The sequence below is a fragment of the Leopardus geoffroyi genome, chromosome D3 (assembly GCF_018350155.1).
Source record: "Leopardus geoffroyi isolate Oge1 chromosome D3, O.geoffroyi_Oge1_pat1.0, whole genome shotgun sequence".
NCBI lineage: Eukaryota > Metazoa > Chordata > Mammalia > Carnivora > Felidae > Leopardus > Leopardus geoffroyi.
Window position 1 is genome coordinate 29,310,997 of NC_059339.1, and position 6,080 is coordinate 29,317,076.

General features: G+C 48.1%; 1 long non-coding RNA gene across 1 annotated transcript; it reads left to right on the top strand.

Annotated features, from left to right (window-relative positions):
- Positions 1-495: 495 nt before the first annotated feature.
- On the top strand, positions 496-4,308 carry LOC123587977. The gene is made up of 4 exons (XR_006707637.1): positions 496-901; positions 2,055-2,130; positions 3,072-3,162; positions 4,201-4,308. It is a non-coding gene; the product is annotated as an uncharacterized LOC123587977 (long non-coding RNA).
- Positions 4,309-6,080: the final 1,772 nt, after the last annotated feature.

Below are 6,080 nucleotides of genomic sequence, written 5' to 3' on the forward strand. Positions count from 1 at the left end.
TCCCCACAGTCAAAAATCTATATGTAACTTAAGTCTCTCCCAAAACTTAATTATGAATAGCCCTACTGTCAACCAGAAGTCTTACTGATAACATGAACACTTAGTTAATTATTTTGTGTGTTATATGTATTGTAGATGGTATTCTTGCAAGAAAGTAAGCTGGAGAAAAAAAAATCGTAAGGAAGAGAAAATACATTTACACTTTGGTATTTATCAAGAAAAATCCCTGTCTAAGTGGACGTATGCAGGTCAAACCGGTGTTGTTCAGGGGTTATGCGTCCATAGGTACTTCGTGTGCATTTTCTCATTTAATCTTTGCAACACCTCACGAGTTAGGTGTGATCATTATCACTATTTTTACTGATAGTAAAGTTGGAGTAAGATTGGAATGGGGTGGAGTGAGGTGGAATAAAGTTGGAGTGAAGTAAATTTGGATTGAGATGGAGTGAGGTGGGAGCGAGGGGGAGGAAGGTTGGAGTGAGGGGGAGTAATGGAGTGAGGTAGAAGCGAGGTAGAGTAACGGGTCCAAGTCACTTAGTCAGTGAGAGGCAGAACCAGCAATTGAACTCAGGATATTAGGCCCAGAACCTCAGCTCCTGACCCCTAGGCACATCACCCCTGATAGGATTTGTCTTTGAGATCTTAACTAGGAACAGCAATCATTCAGCAGCCAAAACTGTTTTGTTTTTGTTGTTTGCAAGATCGCGGCACACCTTCTTATCCTTCTTTATTGTTCAAGTTAAATAAGGGGCAGCTTTTCTCCTCGACGGAACTGAAATGGGAATTTGCTGGAGGATTTGAGGGCACACACAAATTGTGCAGCCTGGGGTTTGCGGAAGCCGAGGCAGTAAGGAGCGTTGGCCTCTGCCCTCGGGGGAAACATCTGAGCCAGCATCCCAAGGTAGGCAGCAGTGCGGTCGGTTCAGCGAATGGTGTTAGTTTGAAAACTCGGAAAGATTTGGCATGTGTGTAGAAGATGATTTTCTGAAATGCCTCCCCCCACCCCACCCGCAAAAAATAAGATCCAATGACTCAAACACCTCTGAGTTTCTCAGCTACTGGCTTAATCTGGGAAGGCTGAGGGCCACCTCTCTGACCACATAGCGTCATTTGCCAGTGTCTGGCCTTCCAGACTCTTAGGTATAAATAATGGTGGTAGAGATGGAGCCTATTGGTGGCTGGGGGGCTGGAGGGTGGGGGGCAGGGCAGCATTTAGAGCAGAAGGGCTGGAGGTAAGCTGGTTCGGTGGGGGCCACAGGAGAAGCACAGACAACCTGGGCTTGTCTGCAGTGTTGTGCCTAGTGTCCTGACAGAGTCAGTGGGAAGCGGCCATGTGATCTGGATTGGTAAATGGATAAAGCATTGATCCTCACACATCTCTGAATTTACTATTGGTCTTAAAAAAATACTTTCATGTGCTTTTAAGTGTTGACTATTAAAAATCTTTTTTTTTTTTTTTATTTAACGTTTATTTATTTTTGAGAAAGAGAGAGTGCGCGCATGCGGGAGACAGAGGATCCGAAGCGGGCTCGGCACTCAGCAGCAAGCCCAATGCAGGGCTTGAACTCACAAACCGTGAGATTGTGACATGAACTGAAGTCTGACACTTGACCAACTGAGCCACCCAGGAACTCTTAAGTATTAAAAATCTTATTACGTAAGCCTCTTTTTCCTCCGGACAATTACATACCTTTGGCATATGGGATTTTTGCCTGAGCCGGTGATGGAGATGTGTGTCACGAGCCCATACTGCCTCCAAAGCGGTGGCTGCCAAAACTAACAGCTGTGAAATTATTTGTGACTGTTAAGGATAAACACATTTGTCCCTATTCATTATATGATCGGTAAGTGCTAGCAGTTCCTATCTGTGAAACTGTGATTTATTCCCTGCAGTGTATTTCTTAGTTTGGAAGTGGACACAGAAACCATGGCATCGTTTGTTTTCTTTGGGATCCGAGTTACGAGTTTGGGCCCCGTTATCAGGCAGGCCTTGGCTCCTCAGTCTCTGCAAAATTGGGCTTTCCTGTTTTTGTCATTCTCCGTTTACTCCGTAGGCATGCTTTGTGTAGGGGAGAAAAATACCCACGAAGGAAGCTTCTCAGAGGGTGACCAGGTGCACAGTTCAGCCAAGTAGGTGACTTGATGGGACGCGTCTCTTTGTGTTTGTTCGGGTCGGGAAGGGTGTGACAGCGCACTGGGAGATACTCGGCTTACAGCCAAATAACTTTTCCACCTGAGGTACGAGGCAGCTCTTCTGAGGGGTCCAGTCTCAGCTTCTTGAGAAACCGAGTATGTGGGAAGCAGATGGCCCTTTGTGGCACTCCCCGTGTGCTGCGTGATGGCTGCTCATGGTGTGTGTTCCGAGCAGATACACAAAGCTCCTCCTGTCCATGTGTGTGTGTGTGTGTGTGTGTGTGTGTGTGTGTAAAAGTGTCACTGTGTACATAGTGAAGTTTTTGTGAGTAGAACAAGCAAAAGAACAAAGAAGCAAAAAGGCGTGGCGGGTGGAGAGAGAAATGGCAGCATGTTGATAGTTAGCGAAGCCGGATAGTGGCCACACAGGGATTCATCATACTCTTTGTGTATGTTTAAAAATATGTGCGGTATTTAAACATTTATGTAAATGTTTGGTCCATGCAATTCTCACTGCACCCTGTCTCTGCTGCAAACGCTGTGCTGGGTGTTTGGGTGCAGTGACAATTCTCTACTTTCACGGTGCTCAGAGCGATGGGGGACAGACATGAATCTCACATCACACAAATACTGAATATCAAACAGAGAGGCATTCTTTGAAGCACAGAGATGAGGTATTAGGAAAACTTTGAATAGTAGAAACTGCTAGGGGGAGGAAGGCTTCCTTCACAGAAGGATTTACCCAGTTGAAGTCTGAAGCGTGACTAACTGGATGCCAAGGAGAAAGGGAGAAGAGAGTTCTGGAAGGTGAGATGGGCTTGTGTAGTGCCAGGGACCTGAAGCGGTCAGGGTGATGGAGTCCTAAGGGAGGGGATTGTGGCTCGGAGGTGGGCTGGGCATGTTGCCAGGCCTTGTTATAGAATTTCCCTTGGTCCTAGGAGCAATGGACAGCTAGTAAGCAGCTGAAGCAGGAAGTAGCTATGGATCCACCTCCCCTTCCCAGGCACCATTTTGGCTACAGCGTGGAGGGTGAGTGGGGGGCAGGAGTTGTCATATAGGTGAGACACTGAGGCTGTCTGGGGTGGAGGTGGGGACAAAAGTGTGTCTAACAGCTAGAATCTAAGCTGCTGACCATGTGGATGTGGGTCAGGGAGAGGGAGGGTCAGCGTGACGGTGATGGTCCGCCATGTGCTGAGATGGGCACCAGAAGGGAGGGCCTGATGTGGAGGAGAAGCCCTGTGTTTGGTCTGGTAGAGGTGGAGGGAGATAATGCTGAGACAGTTGGTCACATGGGGTTGGAGCTCAGGGCTGAGATGTGGGCAGAGGGAAGAAGCCGGTGACTCCTCACATGCCTATGGTGCTGGGAGTCAGAGCTGCTTGGAAAGAGGAACCCTCCATGAGAAACTAGGATAGGACAACGGTGGCCAGCTCCAGCCCACCTTGGGTAGTTTCCTTTTTAAAATTAAACAAGTTATGGGACCTTTGGGTAGTTCGGTCAGTTAAGCATCCGACTTGGTTTTGGCTCCAGTCATGATCTCACGGTTTGTGAGTTCAAGCCCCACATTGAGCTCTGCGTGGACTGTGTGGAGGAGCCTGCTTGGGATTCTCTCTCTCCCTCTCTCTCTGTCTCTCTCCCCTGCTTGCTCTCTGTCACTCACTCTCTCTCTCTCTCAAAATAAGTAAACATAAAAATAAAAACAATAAATTGAGTCAAACAGGTTATGCATGAGCATGCTTGTCATAAAGATGTTAAGCCATGGCACGTGCATCCAGACACATACCCTTACAGACCCAGTACTGTTCTGCATATGTACATATGTGCACGCACACATGGTTTTCCATTTTACCTAAATTTTACTCAGCATTTACCCACACCACCAACTCAGCAGCTTGTTTGCTTTGAAAAATTTTTTTCCTGATGTTTCTGTATCATAAAGTCTCCTCCTACAATCCTGTCTTCCGGAGGGCATCGCCGTTGACATATTCCTTCAACTTTTTCTTCCATGCTTGTATGGTATCTTGTTATACAGATGCATCGCTATTTATTTAATTTTTCCTCTGTTACAGGACGCCTAGGCTATCTACAGATTTCCTGCTCTTAAAAAGCAGTGTTGGGGTGCCTGGGTGGCTCAGTCGGTTGAGCGTCCAACTTCGGGTCAGGTCATGATCTCGCGGTTCGAGAGTTTGAGCCCCGCGTCGGGCTCTGTGCTGACAGCTCGGAGCTTGGAGCCTGCTTCGGATTCTGTCTCCCTCTCTCTGCCCCTCCCCTGCTCATGCTCTGTCTCTCACTCTGTCAAAAATAAATAAAACATTAAAAAAATTTAAAAAGTAGCACTGTAGTGGGGGTCCTTGAGGGCATGTTTTCATTTGTGGGCATTTGTGAGTATTTTGGCAGGCTGGAGTCTTCCAGGTGGAATCACTGGGTCAAAGTGCGTGCACACTTCAGAGTTTTAACAGACATTGCCCAGTTGTTCCAGAAGGCCCATTTCCCTTTACCCAGTCCTGGACTTTACCTTTCTGAGTTTTTCATAGTCTGTTGGGTGAAAAGTCTTATTTTAGCGACACTTTAATTTACATTGCATCTATTACTTGCAAATGTAAGTATCCTTTAAAATGTCCACTGGCTGTAACCAGTTTTCATGAGAAAATTGTATCTTTTGCCCATTTTTCTTTTAAAAAAATTTTTTTAATGTTTATTTTTGAAAGAGAGAGACAGAGCATGAGCGGGGGAGGGGCAGAGAGCGAGGGAGACACAGAATCCGAAGCAGACTCCAGGCTCTGAGCTGTCAGCACAGAGCCCGATGTGGGGCTTGAACTAACGAGCTGCGAGATCATGACCTGAGCCGAAGTCAGCCACCCAGCCCAGCCGACTGAGCCACCCAGGCGCCCCTGCCCATTTTTCTTTAGGGTTACTTTCCTTTTTCTACTGAGCTATAACAGTTCTTTATGTGATACGGATATTAACAGCTCTAGTCTAAGGATGCACCCAACCTAACGGCAGTCTGAGAAGCTCCCCTTCTTCTCTGTCACCCCCAGCACCCTGTGTCTGTCTGTTGTCACTAGGTCCTGCTTGCTCTCCTCTGAAGAATCTTGACAACTCTGTTCTTGGTCCCTTAAGATTCGGGACATGCTACAGAACCTTCCCTACAGCAGACTGTCCTTGCTGTCTGGAGTAGGCTCTGTCCCCAACTCACTTCTCCCAGGGCTGCTCAGAGTCTGCTTTCTCTGGTAAGTAGGCACCCAGTAAGTATCTGCTGGTGGTGAGTAGGCACCCAGTAAGTATCTGCTGGAAGAAGAAGTGAACAGCTCTAGTGTGAATATGGAAAGTCAGGGCCACAATGGAAGAGTCCCTTGTCCTACTGGGCCTTGGGTTTCTGTCCTCATGAGGACTGTTTGGCTCCTTCATGCACTTGGCAGTTCTGACATTATGGAGTCCAGGAGAAAGGAAGTCAGCCTCTGCCTCTCAGAGGGTATAAGCCTGTCTGTGCAGGGGACTGGAGGCCAAGTGCTCTCCTCCCGCTACTGCAGTGCCCAGCTCTGTACCCTGGGCATGACCTATGTCACAGCCTTCCTTGGGCCAATTGTTTGGCACCTGTTGGCTGCCAGGCTGTGGAGAGGGCCAGAGCTGGGTTCTTCCTGTCTTCTCCCTGGGGCTCCAACATCCCAGTTGGGTGGAGTCCCTCTTTATCCCTTGGTAAAATGGTGAGCTGTGGTTAAGATGTGGTTAGTGATTAGTCAGGCCTATGTAAAGGCAGGTGTCCACGTCTCCTGGATACAAACCACAGTCTCTCCAGACCTGCAGGCCCACCCACCCAACCCAGCCTGGCCTGGCCACACTGTGGCTTCCCAGAACCCCCAGCCCTTGAGGACCACCCTCACTTGGCTCTGCTTTCCACTCTGCCCACATTTTGTGTCCCTCATGCCCCTCCATAGGACATCTGCTCCCT